The sequence below is a fragment of the Rhopalosiphum padi genome, chromosome 3, assembly GCF_020882245.1.
Source record: "Rhopalosiphum padi isolate XX-2018 chromosome 3, ASM2088224v1, whole genome shotgun sequence".
Classification (NCBI taxonomy): domain Eukaryota; kingdom Metazoa; phylum Arthropoda; class Insecta; order Hemiptera; family Aphididae; genus Rhopalosiphum; species Rhopalosiphum padi.
Window position 1 is genome coordinate 44,362,286 of NC_083599.1, and position 26,804 is coordinate 44,389,089.

A 26,804-nucleotide genomic window follows, 5' to 3' on the forward strand; every position below is an offset into this window, starting at 1 on the left:
TGCGTCGGGCACCTACGTATAAACGCAAATCGAGAGGAAATCGGATGTCTCGTATAGCTGTAATATAAACATGAATTAAGCATAAACATTTCGCGTCAACTGCAAATTGAATATTATAATATGTGCCATTTTACATAATATACGGCCGTATAGCGTCGTAAGACCGGAGAAATATGATTGGAATCGCAAACAAGATGTGATAATTACACGATGAGTTTGCTTGGCGAGAACCCCAGGGGGGGTGGTATCGAGGTCGCGAGCCATCAACTCTGCAGAATGGTATTATCGTTCGCTCTCGGTCCTCGTTATAATATATTAAATATTTTCAGCCTCTTCCGAGCGCGCCCAACTGTGCTGCACACGACGACGATGTTAAATGGACATTTAGACACGGGCGTAACCTAACCAGCTGCACTCGTATACAATATAATATATACTATTATCATGGATATTTCGGATTATGTACACAAACACATTTGGTCACAACGAATGTGTGGTCGGTATAAACAGCCCCGCACGATTTATAATTTCTTTGCATCAACGCCGATTTGAACACATGGATACCATAGAATTTTATTTTCAAAAGCCATGTCATCGTTTATCATCTGTAGATCGTTTCCTCTGGTCGACTATTTTACTCCGATTTCGTTATTTGTACTTGACTGATTTATACAATACGTCTAATCTAACCCTCTTTCTTGAGCCCTGTGCACAGTGTACTATACACGCAAAGAAAATATAAAAATGGTATATAGATACCAACAATAAATTATGCGTATTATAAAAATATACATTTAAATTGTTCTGCAGCTTTACATACAGACAATATACATAGATAGAATTTAAATGATTTCGATGACGACTGACGACTACTGTACGAATCATGGTTCCAACTTACATTTAGATGAGTTAGGTACATTTAAGACTTATACTTCGTGTTTGTAGGTAATCGACGATGATGACGAACGGCCGCGAACGAAAATATGCATCGACCACGCAAGTGTAAATTTCATTTATTAATTTATGATCACACAAACCTCCCACGAGCGCAGTTTACAATTTTAAATATTTGATGTAATGTATAATATATTATAATATATACGATGGTCGTTCTCAACGAGTGTGAACATGTACACTTGTGAAACCCCAGATTCTTATACAGTAATTAATAAGTAGTAATTACTTATCAATTATAAATTATAAACCAAGTGTTTTTCTATACTTTTTCGATTAGTTATTTATGTTAACTCAGTGTCTTGGGGGTATATGTAAGGAATTTAGACCACGAAAAATAAATTTTTGGGGCTTAATATATCAGTCATCTGTATATAATAGTGCATACATGTCTATATTATATGTATAGAGTAATTACCAACATAATAACAACAAAATGACGTTCGGTTTTTTTTTTGTCAATACGATCCCAGCTATAACTGCATGTCATACAATAGCTACGTTATAATATGTGATTTAATTAGAAAGCAATAGCCTATAGCTGTATTATATATTGGCAATTATAATGTAGTGGTTCGCGTAGAAAAACGTATTCTTAAATTCCATTTCTGACATTATTGTATGTATATTATACGGATTTCTACATATATATGATTATACAAGTACCTACCTACAATTACTCGAATACAAAAAAAAAACAGAATTAAAACGTATACGTATATATTTTTATACGGTACATATTTATAGGCCGACTTTCCACTTTAATTACGCACAACAGTATATTGTATACAAATAAAATGTAACCACAATATCCCTCCATAACGCATGTTTTGGGCAGACATGGCATGCATCCGCAGTCAAACTCGGGATTTCGATCAAACGCGCGTGACGCGTTTTTTCTACCTACAGAGAGGAAACATAATAATCATAATAAATACTCGTCCGTATTTTTACAAGACATGTAGTAGACATCGCTTCAAATTTCATTGACAAGTCCAATTTCCGCTCAGCTTCATTACGTTGTTTATTCGGCGGAGAGAATCGCTTTATTACCTACCGAATTCTTATATAATATCGCGGTCTAAACGAGGTATACTACGGCAATATAGAAACAAATACGTCCTATGCTTGTCATAATTGTTAAGCGATATACTGCAACTAAGCATGACTATATAGATCATTTATATACAGTACACTCCGATCAACGGCGCGGTATACTGTAGTTCTGTTATAATTTATTCCCATCGAAAGTGGTGCTTTTTCGCCCTTCGAGTTGGCTTAGTCTTCTTATATCCTTTCCTGCCTACACAGTAAACTCTGTCACGTATACTGCACCCTAAACAACCCTTCAACATGATAAACGAGGGACGGGACCACGCGCGACAAGGATCGCCTGAAAACAATTTGACTGGAATTTATCGGGGTTGATAGAATGGTTTAGTGATTAAAAGCATGCATAATGTTGTAAGGTCGTATAATATACATAAACATGGATTTATTAGATTAACAATCTCAAAGTATTATTTGTATTATGGACACACATGATTATATGAGTAATTTTTATATGCGCAAAATTGGATGACGTTTGGGTATAACCGCGCGCTAAAGGGTTTATTGAATTCGAAGCATTTCTCGTGTAAGACTGCAACAAGATACAAACATGGACCAAAATTGGTTGTGTTAAAAGTGATGGTTATAACGGCCAACGGCCCGGCGGGTGGGAAAACATAGAACGCAGGTGACCGCGGTAATCGACAAGTGGTATTGTGTACTGACCGCGTGCGTGTGTGTGTTCCGGAGGACATCGGCTGCATAGTATATAATACCTCTACCTATACCTACACACGAGTGTTACATATAATACGAGTGTGGCTACAATAATAATATAATACAAGTAGTAATGCAGCGTGGAGGACATAATATAATGATATATTAATAATAACAATAATAATAATAATATGATGTTGTGCGCGACACGTCCGGCGGTGGGATCACGTCGTATTATTATTATACTGATGTACCTACATATATACTGACGGAGATCGCCAACGACGAAGCGCCAAAATCGCCGAAACAGATGTGTTAAATAATATTTATACTCGTCACACCACGGCGAACATTGCTGCCTAAATGATATATATTTGCAACGCCAAAACCGGAATGGACATAATCTGTCTATTATAATATATATATATATAATATAGTTATGTATACGAACTTCCCGTTTTTAAAATGTACGAGAACGAAAACTGCGAGTAGTGTATTAACAGAAGAAAGCAATCGTCGACGGTATCTGTGACTTAAAACTGGTGCAATCCGGTTTATTAAGCGAAAAATTTTTATTAATTCGAACCGAATACTGCAACGAGATTCGTATCAGTAGCAGTTATAGATATTAATCGTATTAGCTAGACTTGAAACAATTTTTCTAAAATTATCAGAGGAAAAGACATAATGGGCATGTTTAGAAAGGCGCGTTGATCTGAAAAATATTAAGAAACCGCCCTAAATTCGAATGAACAAATCTCATCTTATATACACCCGACAGATTATCAAGAATTTAATATTAAACGCTTGTCATATTTATTAGGATAGTGAAAATAGTTAATAATATTCTAAAATATTAAAACCTAATCAAATAATTATTGTACTTCAGGATCTCCGATATCAAAACATTGCATTATAATGAGGTCTTTATATATGTACGTATATATATACATCCTATACGAACATGATAGAAATTTGATGACTATATTGTACGGTTTACTGAACTTAAAAAAAATTCAGTTTTGAGTAAAATATCGATATTCGAATAACTACGACGGACAATGAATTAAAATTAAATATTATTTATTTACAATAGGTAATTATGATATGAAAATAATGGATTATTTAAATGTTGTGGTAAACGCTTTCCCCGTGCTGCATTTCATCTTGCTTTTGGCTATCGTGCTAGTTTATACAATTAGAATATCAGATTATTGTATAGCAATTTCAAAAAAAGACATAAAACTTAATCCGATAATTTAAAAAAAAATGTATAGCATACCTTACAAACTATATATTATGCATTATGTATGAAGTCGACTACTAATTAAGAAATAATCAATTCTTAAATTCTATCGAAAAATAATAATTTTATTTAAACTTAAATGCATATATTAATTTATAAATGATTGGTCTAAACGACTACTGTTATATAATATAAACGAAACGATTTTTTTTTAAACTTATTACGAAACACATTATAATCTAAATTAGGTAATTCAAATAACCGTTGGCGTTTTGTGTAAAATGTATGCCCGCAGAAAGATCGTACACGTGAATTTGATCCGAACGCAATAATCTTATTAAATTGTGTTTACAATGCAACTAAAATACATCTAATAAATTGGGAATTTTTCATATCTATTTATTAATGGTACATAAAAGAAGTTATTAAGCTTGTAATAATTCATTCGAATGTCTTTTAATTATCTGTCTATTATTATATTTTTATTTCGTACGGTACATAAATTTTAAAAAGAATACCCTCCTGCACACACCCTCCACCCACACAGTGGCAGTACCTATAGCAGCTCGTCGAGTTGAAGACCGATGTCGTCAACCAAACGAACGTCTATATGTTTAATGTATTATATATTATTGTGGTATGTATATTTGGGTAAATGCATTCCTCCATACGATTTTATCTCCACTTCGGTATAATTCGATATACAGGTAATAATGATATTATTATAATACGTGATGGTCCATCAGGTAGGTAATCAGGTATACATTATGTATATCGGGGACCATTTATCCTCGTTAAGTATTTTTTCTTTACTCTGTACACGTTGTAGGTATGCTCATATACGACGCAGGGAAATCATCACCGGTGAAAATATCGTGTCGTCTTGCGATAAACACCGGCCGACACGCGGTTAATTAGGTTAAAAACAACGAAAAAAACTCTCGTTTCGGGCTAACGCCACAACTCATGTGATTATGTCTCCTACCGTGTATACGTTTACCGATCATGGCCGTAGAAACGTACGTCGGGTCCTGGTATAATTATTATAATATTATGGGTATATGTATATTATATACGTCTTCCTATTTTTCGTATCGCGCGATTCGATCGTCGCCGCTGCGGCAGAGATGGATCGTCCGCGTGTCTGACATTATTATCGTAATATACGCCGCGGTTCTATAATGGACGACCGGCACACGACACACGACAACGATACCTAAGCGGTATTATTGTGGGTACCTCGATTTTTTTTCTTGTTCATATAGCATTATGTTATTATAGTGCATTAAGTTCACCGTACCGCGGTCGTTACGACGATGATTCGTTTTATCGATACCTCATACCTACGTACACCGCACACACGGCCGAATATCTTTCCGACGTCAACCGCAGTAACCTGCCTTATTCTATTATTATGACTCACTCGCCGATGTCATCATTTACACCATCGTCATATTATTACGAGTACACAGCAATAATAATTCAATAACAATATTTTATAATCAATAACTTCATCGTTAGTTTTAGCTTAAAATTTCGACTACAATTATTCAAATTCAATGCGAATTAACTGAAAAAAATTGAATGCGATGACTCGTATATAACGTTGGGATGACCATAAAAAAAATAGAAGTATATTAGGGAGTATATGTTTAATTTTACACATTAATATACTATTATACTTATTCACATATTCTGTACCTATAACATGTACACATATACCTTTATTGGGAGGGGGGAATAAACAGGACCATGGTTGTGATAAATTTTTATCTTCCTGGGCTAAAATTGAAAGCAAATAAAGGCCATATTAAAGATAGGAATTTGATGATTTAAAAAAGCCATAAAATAGAAAAAATCTGGCATACCTAATGTATAATGGCACACACCTACTGCAGATTATCATATTTTTATAATCTAAAAACACGAGTGTTGATTTTCAATTATTTTTTGATCAGTACAGTTAAAGAAAAAATGATCTAAAATCGATACAGTTTAATTATACGACCTAAAAAATAGTGTTGAGATAGTTTTTTTATTGGAAAAATATTTTTTGAGAATTTTTGATTGTATTAAACAGAAATACCGACTATAAATTCAAATTATTACTTGACAAATATGCTTTTAAGTTTTAACCAGATATTTCAGTCCGTTGAAGAATGACCGAGTGTTTTAAATACAAAATATTATATTAATAATCTGAGTCATATAATATATTTATATAAAATATTTTGAACTATAATAGCCGCGAAAACTATGATTGACTATGAAATAATTAGCTTATTGAATCGACCACGTCAAACTTATGTAACTAAATGTAACCTATACCGTAAGCCAACAAAGAGTATTCTTTGTAATTTGTACCGAAAGAGGAGGTTCTTTTGGACCGGAAAGGAAAAACAAAAAATATAAATCTCATTCGTAATAAATTAAATCCTTTAAGCAACAAAACAAACCAGGACAGTGATGGATATTATGACGGATGGCGCGTACCGCACACGTATACGTATTATATTTATAGACGTTAGGGTGTTGGTGGTGATCCGGAAAAATGCGACAGACCGCGCGTCGGCGTTGTACGAAAACCGTCATCGCGGCGTGACGCGTATATTATACGACCAGTATATACGACACGTTGACATATCATCGACGACAAATACATGATCGAGGAGAAAATCATGATATAATATATTATATTATAATATTAAGTATATATACGTATATATTGTTTCCGTCCAATTAAAACACGTAATGTGTGTACATAATGTTTTTGTCGGATGAAACGCGCATACACACATAGAAATGGGACAGTTGTTTTAACTACATACTATGTTGTCAAGCATTATAATTGAAGTAAACTGCATTTGTAGGTTAAATCAACTGCAATAGAGCGTTAATCTAAATATAATATTTCAACTATTTGAAGGTATTGAAATAACTCGTAAAAATTGTTATTTTGAGAATCCAGGTTATTTAATTTAACATGTTTTGAGGATTAAAATGACTACAAGTTAATGAGTTATTCTGAATTATTTTTACTCTTAAAATAAACATCGATGCACGTTGTTGTGACTAGCCTAGTTGATATGATAATTGATATTGCACTAATTTAAGTTGTTCTCAATGTTTGTTTTATTTGAATCTAATCGCATAAAAAAGTATGCAATGAAAGATACCTGTTATATTATATTAAGCTTGTTATTTGTTATTTAACTTAATTTGTAACATTAAAGTAAATTAATTTTTTTATCTGCATTTATTTTTAACGATACAATTTAAGGTACCTATTATATATTGAGAGGCAATTCGTATTCGTTTTATTTTGCTTCATTAGCATAGGTGAATATTGGGGGCTTAATCCTTCTCAAAATGTAATCAAGCCACACCGCAGATTGAAGAGTTTAAAAATATATGTTTACATGGATCAGACAAACATGTTACGCCCCCCAAAATGTGATCAAATATCTGCGTATGTTCATTAGTTAATTACCTACAACAATTTTTTTTATAATATCTTATAATTACACAGGTAAATTGTAGATATGACTTTATTTAGATAACAGTGTTTCCACAACTAATATTAAGATAGGTAGTGGCTCAGTAGGTTAGGCGTTAGGTTAGGAAGACTTAGAAATTCCCCCAATCGAAGTTCGAATCTCTGACAGTTCTTAAAATTTTTTGCAATAGATGGATAAACGTAATATTAATTTTAACTCCTTAAAATAGTTGAGATAACATTATTGATGTAGTTATACCGATACTTTTTATGAAGTAAATTAGAACTGAAACTGGAGTTGTATTAACTAACATAGATGAATTAAACCAAGTGGTTAGTATTAACTACATAGCGTAGTCAAATTAACACTCCTTCATCCTTAGGCGAAATCTAACGCTCGAATGTGCACGGAATTGACTTATTTGGTGGTTAAAACAACTCCACAGTTTTATGTGTGTATGAATGGCGTAAGGCGGTGACGTTGGTGGTCGAGAGGTATATAAGCCGTGAATGTTTTGCTCCGAACACATTATGATATACACGCAAAGTAACAGTGTGGCGGAGGATATTATAATGTATTATAATACGTCTTATGTGTTAGAGCGTATATTATACTTAATATTATTAATGATAAAAAAATTAAAATTTGAAAATAATAATAAGCTGCGTTTAATTAATACGAAAAAAAATGCTCATAAAATAACGTCATAAGTAGAAAATTAAAAAATAAAAATCACGTATTTATGTTTGTGTGTGTCGTGTATTTTTGATTTTTTTGTATACGTAAAAATTATATTATTATATGCCTCATATGTGTGTATGTGTGTGTGTGTGCATGTGTTGTACGTACACCTATAAATCTGATGTATATTACAATAATATTACACGTCGAATAAGCTCTATAGTCGTTAAATTTAATTATATAATAAAAAACATGATATAAGTATTAAAATAAAACACGCGCGCGGTTTTATAAACATATTTATGGGTTACAGTAAAAGTCTGATCGTCGGTAAAAAACAAGGTTTAACAAGTAATTGCTAAAATTTACTACATGAATACATTCAATAAAAGATCAAAACGTTTGATTTTTTCTGGTTTTTTTATAATAAAAACGTTTGTACGTTCTAGGATTCTACAGATTAGTTTAGTAAATCTGACGAACGAATTTAATTTTGTAACGAAATGGCAAATGCTATACTTGAATATAATAATAATTCGCATTGTTACTTAACAATAGGAACTTTCAATTTATTCTATTATCATCATTTCATCAGTAAAAAAAACTTTTATAATAATTATGGTACTATTATACAATAGTATAGTTTGACAATAGTACTCATATAAATTGTTTGGTATATTTTTCTAATTATTTCATTCGTATTTAACTTTGTCTTCGTAATATGGCTGACTTTAAAAGGATTTACGTCAAGCTGTCAATCAACTTAAGTTCTCTGGTGTGTTAAGAATTATTTAGCCGTCTTTGTCAAAATAAATATGCTATCAAAAATGTAAATGTCACCATCCAATAATCGTTTTAACTTGTAAATATAGGAGTCAGTAAAAAAAATAATTAAATAATTATTTCTAATTTTAGGTTCCTCAAAAGCTGTTGTTATAGAAATTTTACAACCTCAAAAATACATAAGCACAATTTTTTTTCATAGATATTTTAAGTAAAATTTTGACAAATTTTGACATTTAAACGAAAAATAACGATCAGTTTCTTGCCGGTTCCAGTTTTTGTACATATAGTAGTAACAACGTATTTCTAATAAAAACTTTAAATAATCAGACTTTTAGCTTTTACTGAATGTACTTTGTATATTTTACTATTTTAGCATTTACTAGTAAAACATTGTTTTATATATAGTACCTACGTAAAACGATGTTTGTGTATACACGACAAATCGCGAGATGTTTCATCTAGTCCTAAATAAACCGTTGAAAACCGCTTACACTATATATGTATATATATATAGTGTATATATGTACGATAAACAGACACGGTTTGTCATACTTACATACTTACAAAAGATATTTCTTGTTTTAAATTAACTATTAACACCAGAAAAACATTCTAATACTTATACTAATGGTGATCGTCCAGACTCCAGACTATGTAGATATGTGAGCCAAGATTGTTCGGACGATTTCCATAAACTATAATTTGTGTAATTATGTAAAGAAAGAGCATTGCTTTTTATTTAGGAATTTTATATGACAGTCACAAAGATGATTACATTAAATTTAATTGCATGATTATTATTATGAAGATGTAAAAATGTATACCTATATAAACATATAATATAATATATAGGTGTGTATATATATAACTAGGATCGAGGCCCCCCACGACTATAATACCGTAAATACGGCATCGATGTATAAATAGAAAACAATATATCTAAAGCGTGTCATCGTAGTGATTGAAGGATTAATCACCTTAATTTCGTTTAGTGATGTGATATTTTAATTTACTAATAAAAAAGTAATGTTTAAAAAATTTCAACACTCATTTGTCGCTCCAAATTTGTATAAAATTGTAATCGAATTTGAATAGAAATTTTTAAAAACTGCAGATGATCTATATCAAGTAAAGATGGGTTACAAATAAAATAAATTATAGGATCATAAGTTAAATGTTAACGTAATATTTCAATAGTACGACTACATTTTTTAACTCGTCATCATAAATGAGTACCTATGGTCGTACGGAAGCGTGAAAAAAACTCTTGGAACTTTAGGAAAGGAAAACGTATCGATATACCGGGCTCGAATGCCAATGTTACAAACGAACAGTATGATGATACGCACGTTATATATGACATTCGAACAACGGCTAATGTATACATTTCTGTATAAACGGATTGTCGCGTGCAACAAATGGAGAGAGAATGAGACAGTACTTATTGTGGAGAAAGAGTCGTAGAGTGACAGAGTTGATACTCGAGAATAAGTTGGACTGCGTCGAAAATAAAATAAAATATAATCATTTTTACGCGGGTGGTCGTGTGCGCAAGCGTACGGCACTCGTGTGTGTGTGTGCGCGTGTATACGCGCGCGTAGTAATTGAAAGAGGAAAAAAAATTGTGCGGGCGCGCAGACTTAAGGGCAGCGGACGTCGTCGGTCGTTGTCGGTCCGCGAGCGAGCGAGGATATCGCTCTCGCGCGACGCGCACTGGGCCGCGGCGACTTTAAATAAACGCTATAAATATACGTATTATAATATCACGTCAGCGTGCGCGCGCAGCACCGAGCGAGAGTCGCGCGGCGGCAACAGTAACGCGTGTATTATTACTATATACCTCGACGCAATAATAATAATAATAATAATAATAATAGTAATACGTACGACGTAGACGGAGGATCGAGCGAGAGCGGATCGTAAACGCATAGTGGTGGGGTGGGGGGATCGACCGCCGCACACATCCGCGCGCGGCTTCTAATGAGGTAATGTTATGAAGGAGTTAGCGATGTGACATGGGCACTGTGGTGGGTCCGGCAGATCTGATGTCTCTATTAGGACCTCTCTCCGCGCGCGCCCCTCGTCCGTGTACGTGTACGCGCGCGCGCGCGTGTGTGTGTGTTTGTGTGTGTGCGCGCGTTCACGTCTGTTCCCCGCGCGCGCGACGTCCACCGACGACGTCGATGACTGCGACTACGACGACGACGACGACGACTACGGAGACGGCGGCGACGGCAACGAAAAAATACTCTCTCGACGGACCACACAACGCGGTCGTTGGTCGATCACAACGCCGCCGCCGCGTTAACTTGCCGTTCGTCGCAGTCGTCGTCGTACTATATACACCACAACTACACGTCTACACACACACAATCACGTGACGCGCACACTTGGACTTTATATTATACATATACATACCGAGTATTTTATAGTGGTATTTATTTTATGGACAGTCTTTGTCGTCTAAATAATAATAATAGTATTCTCGCGAACTTATACAACAGTGTTGCTCCGTCGTCGTCAGTCCGTTATCAGTTGTTGGGCACCACAGCGATCGGTCGAAAATTCTCGCCCTTACAACCCCCCCCCCCCCCCGGCAAGAAAAAAAAAATGTTTAAATTTCCGTGCCAGGGAGGTATTTTTTTACCTACTACCGGCGACGCCGACAACTGAAGACTCGCGCGAAACGCACCACCAGAATAATATCGTGTCGTACAATAAATTTAGTCTCGTGACCTCATTAGCATAAAAGCCGCCGCCGGTCCCCTTTTTCATGCACTGCGCCCGTATACCGAAATCCCAGTGACAATGATAATAATTATACAATTATTAGTTATTACTATTGTTGTTTACGATTGCGACCGTTTTCGAAATTATTAATTATGCCGCGGGACGACGACGACCAGCGCGGGGCCAGCAGTTGTTTTACTCGTTATTAACGTCGTCGTCGTCGTCCTCTCGTCCTCTTCACCGGACCCCTCCTGACAACCGCCGAACGAGGACCGCCGCCTATCAGCCCATGCCACCGTACGTTAATACGTTTATAACGACGTGTATGTACACGTGTTTACAGGGGATTAATCCCCACGGTAGTCACTTCAACCAACACGTTCGGTGTTATCGTTTTATGGCAATATACATATATGTATACACTGCAAGCCCTGTGTTTATTTATCCATTTACATTTATCGGCTTTTTCGTTTTGTTGGGGGGTGGGCGAGGGCTTAGTACTTTTCTTACAGACCGCTGGCGCTAGAATTAAATATACAAAACGCAGTGTACCTACGGTTTAACTATACCTACGCAGTAAAATATGAAAAACATTTTGGCGTCAAATTAAATTATCTATTTTAAGGCCAATATAGCTCGGCCACGTACAAATATAATAAATTGCACATGCATTATACTATTATAACCAATAATATTACCATAATAACATTTCCGGAGTTAAAAAAAAAAAAATAATAATAATAAGAATAATTAGTAATTAATCACATCTTTTTGAAATTAAGGCATGTCGAGTTAAAAATTAATTAAAAATTAATTTGTTGTGTCAATTTTGTGTGCTCATGATTTTAGTCGAGTAACTTATGTGAATGATTTAGTACCGTTTTTCAATCGGGTGACAATTTTTTCTGGGGGGGGGGAGGAGAAATTTAACGTTAAATTAATGAGACTAAAAATAATATTGAAATTAAAGTGTACATCGTCTTATGCGAAATAAGAAAAAAAAATATAAATATACCAAATCAAAAATAGAGCATTATACATATAATATGCTATTACTATCTTGTTAGCATGATGACTGCAGGGATTATCATGAGAATTTCAATTCAATGTTAGAAAGGTCTTATCAACTTGTTAATATCCAGCTATGCGTATATGATGCCTGACGCTTTATTTATTTATAAATATAAAGTCGTGTGGTCGTCGTCCCTGTATCATTATATAGGCGTGTACCAATGTACCATATTACTATATACCAGGTTAGCCGTATCGAAATATACAAAACTGCTTCGTTATAACTCTGTTCATAATATTATCATACCACAAGTGGACTATTAGCGTTTATAAGTCTGAAAACACGAGTTTACACCAATATAGTATATATTATATTAAAATGGTATGTCGGTATATCGCATATATAGATGACTTTTAAAGGCGTTTATTACATCTGCAGCTGCACGAAAGGTATATAGATTGTTACGGGACATAAGTACGAGTGTAATACGAATCCGCAATCTATATCTGTATAGGTACGTATAACGTAAACATATTAATATGCTTGTGTAAGCATATACAATACTCGACGCCCTTCGCGCCCAAAAGACATAATATTGAGACGTGTACCGCAGTTTATAATATTATGGGTATCAACACACGCTGCGATGCACAATAGACATTGCCCCTTTTTCTTATCCTCAGCGACGCCGTACGATAATAGCCTTCTATGCGTGTAGGTAAGGTACGTGTATAATGTACCTATATAATATTAGAATATATTAATATCGGTAATATTGTCAAACTCGTCGGACCTACTACACATTATACTATTATAGCGTAAACATGCGCAACTTTATCGATTGAGCATTTAGCAAATAATACAGACATGTCGACATGATAATACTATCGAAGTCGTTAATCGGTGTCCCGTTGTCCGTTGATCGAATACACTCCTTCGAAACCATTAGTTCCGGGACAACGTAATATAATAACATCATTCATCATATAGGTATGATATGGTATAGGTACTGTATACTATATAGCAGGGGCGGCCAAATGGTCGATCACGGACAATTTCAAAGTCGATCATGTTAGAATTTATTTTTATAATTAGTAATTAGTTTATAATACTTAATGTGTGTTTATATACACTTTATGCAAGCATGTTTCTTAATAATTATAGTTACTCAATAATAAAAAAAAAGGCTATGGAAGTCGATTCTCAAAGATATATAAGACGTATATTTATAGATCATGACAAAAAGTTTGGCAACCCCTGCTGTATATAGGCACCTATATCTAATCTTAATACTAAAATGTTAATCAATGCATGATACCTAATGAATTTAAGTTAAATTAAATATTTTGTACTTTAAATACGAAAAAAATATGTAATTAATAAAATTATTATTTTAGATGTAAGTCAAAAATATTGCAGGGCCCTAGTATGATGTCCATATTATTATAAAGTTCCGATTATTTTATTTATACCAGTACTTATCTGTTTTACCACTTGCATTGCAATTTTTTACATTGAATCACTACCGTCTTCCTCAAATCTAGGTCCCGTTGACAAATAAAGGTCGAACATTACTGTTGCTATAGATTCGAGTTAATAATATTACTATATATAGGTACGACATCATCATATTATTATCTGCTAGGGTGTGGTTACAAAAAGTCAGCGGTTAACGTTTCATCTGTATGTGTCATTGATTTTGAATTCAGATTCGTGTTGTACTAATCTGCAAATCCGCTGCCACCGGGAGAGAGGTTATCGGCCCAAATCGATTTTTCCTGTCAGCGAACTAAAATAATATTCGTTGCGTGCAGACACGGAATCGGCCAGCGGGCTGACGGGCGAGTAGGTACTGACCCCGCCGCCGTGTGATTTTTGCCGTGTAGACAATAATACTCCGCCGTACACGTCGTGTGTTTTGTTCTCGAATTAACGATGACGTCACGAGCGAGCCTCGTTCCTTCGACGGACTGAGATTTCTTAAAAAATAATGGGTGTTTCCAGTAAAACGGTTTTTAACGTCGCGGAAAAACGAAGAAAAACGACTTGTTATACCTTAAGTGTCTATCGCTGTCGATAGGATTTTTTTTACATTTCCCCCCCGGATCACCAAACACGTTGTCGTCGTCGCATAGGTATACACATAAGTCAGACGAGACGTGTATACTCTTTGGATTTAACGATTTATTAGTTCCGCGTGATTCTCTCTAGTGTACACCACCTATATATATGTTTATAGTGTGTTCTCTGCAGTGCGTTCGTCCGATAATTTCAAGGATAAAACACTTTGAGCACTACACGATGACAAAGCAAACTTTTCTGGATAAATCCAACGGTTTGATTTTTCTCTGGCCCACACCGTCCATCACTCCCACCCCACTTGTTCGCTCTGTCACCGTATCTCACTCTTTCTTTCTGACTCATTTTCTTTCTCTCTTTCTCACACTCTTAGTATATACGTAAATGGATACCGACTATACTCCTCATCGTACATATTATACACTATACAGGGTGTTTCACTATGTTTGTCCGTTATTTTCTATTTAATAATGTTTATGAAATTATATAATATCAAAAAAATGATACTTTATTAAAGATCTACATTTTTTTTTTAAATTTTATAATAATTTTTGAGTTACTTTTTATTCATGTAAATATTTTTAGTCATTTTACTTATTTCCATTTGGTATTTAAATAGTAATATATGTATACATGTTTTAACATTTATACAGAAAGCTGATATATGGGAATAGATACTGAGTGGTTGTGTACGAGGACAACTAGATTATATATTTATATCTAAATTAATAATAAATAATATATTGCACGCGAACATCAATATTATTGTACTATTATACCTATGCGCGTACATGACGTTTGATGATCGAATGATACACTTATTATACGAATAGAACTGTGTTGGCCTGTCAATATAGATAATCACTATTTATTAGGTACCTTTGTCACTGCAGACTGCAAGGTTACCTAGTAGTGCCGCCCGCACAAGTAGAATTAATTCCTAGGGAGACGAATCAATTTCGTTCGTTAAGATTGGAAAAAAAAATTGATTGGTGTATAAACATATAGGTGCATAGCAGTCATTTATTGAAGAATAACTGAATAACTTCATCGTCGAATTTAAATTAAATTCGTAAAACAAACTATTCCTTACTCGTTTGGTTTACAATTTAACCAGTGGTCTTTGTGCGATTAATAATTTTCAGCTAGCTTCGAAATGAATAAAGACATTTTTCAAAAGACAAAAACCGTAGAAAATAAAAGCTGTCTGACAAAAATTCGGTATATAGACGAAAACTATAATTATGTAATCTTGCTTACTATAGTTGCTTACCTTAAACGTCGCAATAATATATGTCTTGCACCGTTTCGTCGCCCAGTTTTCGCGAATAAATAATCTCACAACGTTTAGGCGTCGCGCCGCGATGGACGTTCTCGAAATACCTACTCGATAAGTCGGATGGAGGGGAGGTGTGGCGAACGATGTGCCCTTGAACTATAGCTATACCTAATAGCGTATACCTAAGATACATGGGATATAAAGATTCGTCGCGAATTTTTGGGACACACGTCTGCGACGACTGTTCCACGCGAATGATCTCGCAACGTATATAATATATTTTAATATTACTGCAGAGGTATTACTTACTACATATTTATAAATAATATAAACGTGTACAAGTGCGTTCGTGCACATTATATACGTATATCGCGGGCGTCGACATGAAGAGTACGGTGCGTGTGTCTGTGTGTCAACGTTACCGTAACGCATACCTATATATTATATTCTTATAAAGGTAGGTATATATGCTGTGCGTGTAGATGCGTAGTTCCTGGCTCTGAGTTGACTATACACATATTATATACGACGGACAACTTATATTTTACTTGTTATTATAATTACCGGTGAAAATCATTGTGTGTATCATTCGCGTGTCAATCGGTTATAGTCGATTTAATATAGAACGTAATTCGTGCGTCTTTATGTCTATATACGCACACCGTAAGCAATTGTATAATTAGGTATACACACACACACACATAATATTCAAATACAGATATAATATATATGTAACAATATGCGACATCGAGTAAATTATGTCGATAAGCATGCCTATAAATGTGCATGTCATATATATAGTTCTTTTTATGTGTACCTATACACTTATAGATTAATGTTGCTCGTGCGCGCGCATATAACAAATGCACACACGATATAATATTATGTAGGTATATAAGTATATATACCTATATAAGGCTGACTTATATTATAATATTTACCGGGCGTCCAACATTATATATAACATTATATGCGTGTATATCGCACGAGGAGGCGGTCTAGACCGTGACTGCTCGAATCCAGTTACACTCCCTTTTTTAACGAGCAAACTACCCTTGGGAGTACCCCCCACCACTAATTGCTCCACCACGCCGTGACGTCGACGCGCGTACCTACTGTACGCATATACCTACCATTAACGACACACGCGACTTGCACGAATAGTGCCTATATACCTACGTCCGCTGTATATATACATAAATAATATTGATATAAAAACTAAAAATGAATATAGTGTAGAGGGAGCCGCGCAGGGGAGAGAAAAAAGTACGTGTATTTGTATGTCTCTCGTAATATACCTATATAATTATTTTCTACATTTCACACATAAATACTGAATGCGAGAGTATATTATTTTTTTATTATGCTTATACGACTAAAACGCGTAAAACAACACCACGCGACGTATATAGCTTATATATAAGTGTATTATAAGCACCTATGACAACCCAAACAAACTCAGTGGCGCCACAATAATAAAAAAAAATAATAAAAATTCGTGGTTCAAAACTTTAACCAAGAACCATCTAACCACCTATCGATCATTATTTGAATAACCGGTAGCTGACAGCGTCAGCAATGTTTTTTAAAAACTATTATTAGAAAAATATCTAATGGTAATAACTTCTATAGAAAATATATTCGGGAATATTTCCAAAAGCCTATACACAAAGTAAAAAGTTTTGATACTAGTAAATAACCGAAACTCGAGATCAATATTTTGCACCTCTTTTCCATAAATCCTTAATTTAATTAAATGTCGTGGGTGAAATCTTTTAGCAATATATCGTAATTAAATTATTTGGAATAGAAAATATATATTTTAATTTGTTATGTACATTTTGTGCAAATCACTGCTACATTAAAAACGACAAAAAATGATCAGTGTCCGGACAAAAATGTTTAGTTTATCGTGTATGTACTACATAATATAGCGTGACATAATCAACTTTTAATTGAGTTATTCCATGTGCAGTGGTATACGATTTCGTTTTGTTACCGTTGTATTATATTATTGCAATTTGTACGTATTGTATTATATTAATTACATCCGGTATACAGTATGATGGAGGTTTTTGCAGAGAAACCACCGTATTTCGGGCACGATTAAGCCGTGTATTAAAAAAGCATACGACGAATAATAATAAATAACAATATAATATACAGAATGTCTCACATTATTTATAATTTTGTCCTCGTACATTATTCGTTCATCTATTACTTTATCCTCAACACCTGTTTCGTGACTAAACTTACTACTTATTACTATATATTTTAATAGGCATATTTAACGAATAACATTGTAATAAATACCTAACTTCTAAAATTAATTTACAAAATATATTTTAATTTTTTTGTTTTGAGCTTAAGTATACTGATACCCAATAACCGCAAATCGCAATCGATCTTGATAATTATGAATCTCTTATAGATCAAATAAACTATCAAAAATCGTATTTCAAAAATGTTAATTACTAAAAAAAGTTATTTATATTATTGATTAAATAAATCAATATTAGATGTATATTATAATATTTTTTTTATGTATATTTAATCAATGCTTATACATAGGAAAATTGCATTTAAATTATTTTTTGATTTTCATTAAATTGCAGCAAGCCAATTAATTATTTATAAGCGCTCTTATGGAATAGTTTCCAATACGGCAATACCTATACAAAATTAATGCACTTAATTCTATAATATATCAAATAAACATTTTTATTGTTATAGCTTGTCAGTTAACGTGTATTTTACGTTTAGGACGTTACTATATATGTTAGTTTTGTCCCAAAAAATGATAGATAAGAAATTCCAATACTACGGTAAGTACTTATACGAGAATTTAAACATTAAAATATATTCAGGCACAATAAGTATTAACTGCATGTGTGCTGTCATGTATATATGATAGGTAGGTAACTTAGTAATTATAATTTATAATAATCATAGACATGCCACATGCCTATCATGTGTGACAGCAGAAAGATAATACTTATTGCACCAGAGTACTGAAATAACTTATACTATGGGACACATTTTAGTATTTTACATTCTTGTATAGGAATACTAATAATACTGTTGTAGTATTAAAATTTCATATCTATAAATTTTCGAGACGAAAGTAACATGTAGCTGCGTGGCTTGCGTCTTTAAACATAAAACATGTAACTATAAATATTAGACATAAACAGTACATCATAATATATTAAACTAACATAATAATGAAAAATATAGGACTACAATAATATGATATTGTGATATTATTATATATATATAAAAGAAACTATATTTTTAAATGCATATAGATACGCGCGCAAAACAAATATATTACATTATTACAGGCGCGTTGGAAATCGGAGAAAAATCGTTACCCGTTTTTTTATACACGCGGTAATATGAGAACGGGTAGGTAAAAACGCGCTATAGCACACGATATACATTATTATTATTATTATTATTTCGTCTTGTGTAATGGAATTATTTATCGTTTTTTATGCAAAACTATGTCGCTTTCAAAACGCATATCAACACGCCCGCTTTATAAACGAAACAAAGACTATACGGCGTTATAACACACGCATAATAGGTATACAATGGTGATTTTTTTTTTATTTATATATATAAACATTTATACCGTTCAAAGCCGGGTCAGGACCCCGAAGACTATAATATAATATATTGTGTATAATACGCTATATATAGGCAAATCGCACAGTGAAATAACGCCGCAATCCGCCTGTATAATATAATACGTATATTATGTGTATTATACGTGTGTTCGCATTTACGATACATTATAATGTGATATATATTATTATAGTATAGGTATACTATCGTGGCCATTCGTCTCACCCTCATCCCGCGGATATAATATTATTAAACTGCATCCCTATAACAATATTATTCGTGACATCACGATCCAACGATCTTCGAGCACATCAGTTGCAACCACAGCTATACATTACGGGTGATCCCTTTTAACTCGTATATATACGTGCATGTATTAAACATATAGGGATATCACGTCATCATGTGCATGGTTTGATAGCCTACACATTTTATCAGTGTATAGTTTTAATACCTTTCTACTTGTTTATAGGTAGTAATTATGAAAAAACGTTCAAAACCACAGAATTAATTCCCTAACATAAGTATCTATAGGTACCGTGCGTAAAAAATAATGCAATAATTTTAGTTGTTTAATAAATCAAAATATTATTTGAGAGCGCTGAGAGATTTGAGAGCGATTAGTATAATGACTAGTAAAACATTTTGAATACAAATTTCGAATTAAATTAAAAATAGTTTTTTTTGAAGTTTAAGATAAAAACACTCATTCCATTTATACATGGTAAACATAAAATGTAGTGCAGTGCTCTGCATTGTTTATATACATGCAGGTAGGAAGTATAGGTACGTACTTCTTCACATCTTCTATGTCCTTACATCGAATATATAGAACATAGGTAGGTACGTCTTTTTTCGAATTAAATACCGTCGCGTCGTCTGGTAAAACACTCGACCGACCGACAAGTGGATGGTGAAGGGGTTATGTATGTGTGCATAGTATACGTAAGTATTTGTTTTAGCGTGGAAACGTTTGTATATATGTACAGAAATTGTAAACAGACTACTTCGTTTAGGCGAGTGGAAATACACGAAGGTCACTCTATGCGGCCTTACATACATATTTAGGCACCTATAGGCACATATGCCTATTTATAAATAACATATCTACTCTTTATAAGTTTCTGCGCTACAACAGTAACGTAGTTGTACTAGGCCATGGATCGGAAACGAATCTGAACTGTAGAGCGCAGACAACTTTAAGATGAATATCGATTTTTTATTAAGATTATATATCAATTAAACGTTTTAAAAGTATGTGGACACAGAAACGAATAAATGCGACGCATAATTGCAGTAATCAAAGTAAATACCTAATATATACTTATCAACTATAATAGATATCGAGTCCTATGAGTACGCCTCCATAATTCGCGATCGAAACATGGGTCTCGTTTGAGCGTTCGATTATTATTTTTAACGATATCGTATAGGTAATATGAATGGTTTTATTCGATTTCGCTGCGTGTCTGTACCGTAACATTTTGTAACTCGCACAACATCATGGCTATAATAATATAGCTGATATCGTTTGTGCCAGTAAACGATTGTTAAACCACGCAATTATTCTAAATACGTTATAATTTGCATTTTTGTTTGTTTTTTAGCGATACGCCTAAGAATGAAAATCGTGTTAAATCGTCCAACGGGTTATATTTATTCAACAAATTGTCGGCGACAATATTATTACTACATTGAAAATAATAATATATGCACGATATAATATGACTCAACTATAAGTACACACACTCACACGTTATTTTCGTCTGGTCTTGTCTCTCTCTCACGCACACACTCTCACCATATCTATCTCCGGCCTCTCCTTGGGTGGGAGCGACTCGGACAATTTATATAACCAATACGAATAAAAACAGCGACGGTACTAGTTTGAAATTCATCGGCACATTAACGTCGTGTTTTCGAGACAGTAGTGGGTTTATCGCGCAGATGTATTATAATATGCAGTGATCAACGTGCTCGCTATATAATATTTTATGAGCGGTAAATATTGATGTATTGGAATATGTTAAGACGCTTTTTAAGCCACTTATAATATGCTGTATACGTCTTTAATCTCGTTTTACTAGATAAATACTCGCGAGTGAGACTATATATTATGTTAAACATTATAAGTATTTGGTTCACATCAAAGCTCGATTCATAACATTTTATTTTACTTTTTGCTTTTAATTATCTTTTAATTATTCTAAAAAATCATTTTTCTACGTGGGTATTTATCATCAATTTGGCTAATTTATTTTCCTGGTATTTTAATGTCAAATTAATTATACATTGAATGTATGTCTTTTACTTGAAACGTTAAGCTACAAAATACGTTCCTATACATTTTATATAATTTTTTTTTACCAACTATAACCTGTAATAACCTAAACTGGCCTGTTCACATATTAGTTCAGTAGCTATTAATTAATATATTAAAATTATAAAACAAAACAAGTATGCCAAAAATAATGATTTTTTTGGTGTATTATAATGTCAATGACTTTTTTTTGGCGTTGTATAAAGTTTCAATAAACTAATAACTCAGCAGTCTCGTATAATCCTGAAACGGATTTTTTTTTTACGAATTACGATTTTATAATATCATTTAAAGATTTAAGTTATTGACGAGCTACCGCCGCGCCGGGACACTTTCGAAACGGATAACAGGACGTTTGTCCCTCGCATAATATAATATAGTACAATGATACTAAATAATACCTACGGTGTACGTGTACCTACTATATTCAACAATATGGAATCCTTTATCTACGTATATCTACGGGTCAATCGTGTCTTTTCGATCACAATAATATATTATGTATATAAATAAAAAAATTATTCTCAAGTGTCCAGCAGCAGCCACAACAGTGGCGATGCGCCGAGTGCTGCAGTATATATATATATTTAATATATTTATAGGTACAGTAGGTATCCACATACACACTTACCTACCGGAGACGGTTATAATATATACCAATGTGTATATAAATAATATAATATAATACACGTATATGAATGAGCGATCGGCAGGTAAATCTCGGTCTGGTTAATGGAAATCGGAATGAACCAAAACCAATATTGCGTTTGGGTGGTCCGACAATCACTTGTAGCGCGCTCACGCGCGTAACACTCGCACACGCGCACCAGCTCGGAGACACGGACGGACGCGGACAGACAGACACACACACACACACACTCACTCGCACATATATAGCTAGGTAGGGGTACACATTATTATACATTACATTATACCGAAGCTAAGCTATAATATAATATTATACAGTATTTCGTTGTGTATTTCACGTGTGTGTGTGTGTGTCCGAGCCGATACCGTTTGGCCGTCTCTAAGTACGCGGTCATCGTCGGATACCACCGTTGCCGCACTGGTCGTGGTATTCGGACTCGAGACCTCTATAAACCGTCTAAACCACACATTAATAATAATTATACTCGCGGTCGCTCACAATGGGTCAAGCACAGGCTCTGGTGCCGCGCGCGCTCACTAAACATCTCTAATAGGTATATAATATGTAATATATTATGCATTAAAACGTGGTGTGCGCGTACTTTGTACACGGACACACGACGGTTTTTTTTATACGTCATTTACGCGGTCGAACAAAATATTATCCAAAATTATAATTATCGTTTTTCGAGGTCTTCTGTCAGAATTTCGTATCGAAACGTCAGTGGCATAGGTTCTCGCATAGTACAGTGCGCGTACGTCGTATAATAATATGCCTACGTGAAACGTCCGATGATGATTGCAAAATGAAAAAAAAATCCTAGCGGCATCGCGTCTGCAGGTCCGCAGTAGCTCGGCGATGGCTAAAATCATTAAACTTCCTCGGTAACTCCTGTGGTTTTATTTCTTCCACATTAATTAAACGTCGACCAAATCGATTCCGGTCCTCGCACCGCAGCAGATAACATGACCTATTGTAAGTCCTTTTTCGTTTATTTTTCTTGCCGCCATCATTAGCATAAGTACGGACGTCTCACGGCGTATATATGGTATATGCTGCTGTAGGTTACTTTGACCCGACACGTATAGATATATGCACGAATTAGATATATTTTTACTCGTACGATTTAAAAAAAAATTTATTAAAACGAAATCAACGTCTTTCCTAGTGTATACATTTATTATAGGTATCTATTTTATCATCATTATTCATCATCATCGTCATTCGTTGTGTGACGGTCGACGCAGACGGCCGTAAAATGGATTTTCGTCAGTTTCATAATAGGTTTATACATATAGGTATAGTCGTTATTATTTTATATGGCCATGGCGTTTCGTCAGTATTTTGATATGATGTATCATCACTTTATTATAATAGGATGATATTATATTATGTGTTGGAGCTGAAGTTATGGTAACAAAATATGATAATGGTTTAACAAAATCAACAATGATTTGACACATTATTATTTTTTTTTTTGGAATTGAACAACGTGTTGATACTTTTGTAAATTTGAAAAAACTTCCCTGTGGAAAAATTAGAAGCGACCAGGGCCTAGCAAAATCTGAAAACAGCCTTGTAAAATTAGGCGAAAGAATATGGAAGTTATTATATTTGTAGAGCATAATATACTTAACTTAATTTATTTGTTACAAACTAAATAATAATCAAAATAATTAGAATGGATGAAGTTTTAATAGAAAACAATAGCAACGCGGTGATATCCGCGCATTGTGTTTGCATAAAATTCTCGTTTTTCCTTAATTTTTAGTTAGTTTTTCCAAATTATATTATAAAACACGAAGAATTTTTAATTTTAACCTTTTAAAAGTACAAACTAGATTAGAAACCACCCTCAAAATTGAAGATTGAAAAATAACTATAACTTTACTTATCGTGTAATATACACGCACACACATAAAATTATAAAATGAATACATTAATCGCTCTACAAGGTTAATTATCCTGTATATGCGTGTCTATAGGTAGTACCTTCTTCAGTAGTTTTGTATAAAATACGCGTTCGAAATTTTCATAATTACGGCGATCGCTCGCCGTCGCACGTTGATACGCTTATTTCGATTGTAATCGCGTATATTGTATAATATAACATGGCAAAACATTAATCACTATTGTATTATTCGATTGCCGAACAGTGATTATATACCGTCGGCTATATTTGTTCAGGTATTAGGTATTGTAATATTATGCATATAATGTATACGAGTATGATGATTTGGACGTTCGACAAATGTCGTCGTTCCCGTTTACCTACTATATAGTTAAACGAACTCGTTTGTAACCTTACGGTGCACGCCTCGGTGACTCGATATTCGTAAGGCTATTATACGCGAACACGTTTATTATAGGTACAACTTTATGAGTAGGTATATTATAATTTATTAATATATTATCATTTGTATAATAGTAAAATATATAATTTTAGTATAATACACACGTTCGTTTCGTTTACTCGTCTAACATAGTTACATAGATATTCACAACTCAAAAACTGCAGCGACCAATAATTTAGTTATTACGATTCAGTATTATATACGTAGTTGTACCTATTATTATTATTGGGACTCGTTGGCAAAAATTAACGAAAAATATTACTTTATAGTTAGTTAAATCAGTAAAGTTATAAGTTAATGTACGAAGATGACGAAAGTAATAATATGGGCGTAATACATACAACTTACCTACATAAAATATATTATACGTAGGTACTTATATATATATATAATATATATCATACGTCATAATTATACTTAACAAATAATATACATTTATTTTTTGTTTGTAATGTTTATGAACGTTCAATGCTCCTTGATCATTGTTTAAACAATGGTTAATCTCGAGTAAAAACAAACAAATACGCAAGTGCCTTGTCTATAACCTACGTGCCATACTTATTATATCATACTATATATTCACGCGTACCGGTTGGCCAAATAATATAATAATAATTATATTCATTTTTACGTTGTAATTTAATGGTGAAAAATAAAACGAAACATTGTGTACCTACTTGTTTAACAGTGTGTCTTAAAAATGTCAAATATACGTCAAGAATTGTTCAGTGTATCACTGCACTGGCTCTACGTGTTACAAGATTCCGATGGGCAATAATAGTTCTGTGTAGACATAAATCACTGGTATACATGTATTTAACAGGAGTTATTTGATGATAATAATACTGAACACCACACAATACATTTTAAGGTAAGCTATACATCACACACACACACACACACACACACACACACACACACATACATACACTTCAATATCACTGCCCGCAAGCGCTACTCAAGGACTTAACTACACAACATACGATTCAACTGACCTATATTATAAGTAATATTACATGCTTACTAGCTAAGTTTGTGAAACTGTACAGTTATAATGCGCGTACTTCACCTAAGTCAATTCGAAAACGGTTTACTTGATACAACACGGTAATCTGCTGTATTAAATTACGGTCGATTTATCTAGACAACCATGGCCCGTAGGAGATGCTATTTAAATTATTCGCAATTAGCGTTCTGTGCGTGCACTACCCTATAGCTACGGCGAAACTTATGTAAGAAGACAACCGCCTACCGGTAGGGGGAGAGGGTAATTTATATCTAGCAATAAGGTCAACAGACTTCCTCAGATAATTTATACTTGAAAAATGAAGTTAACCTCCTATACAGTAAAACAGTATCCCCGTGTTTTTCTCGTGAAATAAACAAAAATATTCAGATTCAAAAATAGTAAATTATAATTTTTTTAATTTTTAATTCGAAAATTATCGGAATATTATCTACATTTTCAAAATGGAATTAAAACAGATACTTAAACAATATGTAAACAATAATTTATGATGTACCCACCGTTTAATACTGTATATAAATATATAATTGACATAACTGACACTGGTGAAATATAAATTAAAATTCATCTATACCTACATAAAAGCAACATCTACTACAATACGTCTATATATATATGCACATTAAAAATACGTGTGCTATTTACACCAGTAGTAGAAGATTTAATTAATTTAGTATAATAATACCATTATTTTACAAAACAATATTTATGATTGTATCTTATAAGTTATAAGAGAAGGTACATCAGGATTTTTAAGCGTTCAATTGTGACGGATTTACTAATTAAATGTCAT

General features: G+C 33.5%; 1 protein-coding gene across 1 annotated transcript in view; it reads right to left on the reverse strand.

Moving 5' to 3' along the window:
* The window catches only part of LOC132924677 (homeobox protein engrailed-2-like), a 61,593-nt gene that overhangs the window by 19,094 nt on the left and 15,695 nt on the right, over positions 1-26,804 (reverse strand). The gene's annotated exons all lie outside the window — the stretch shown is intronic.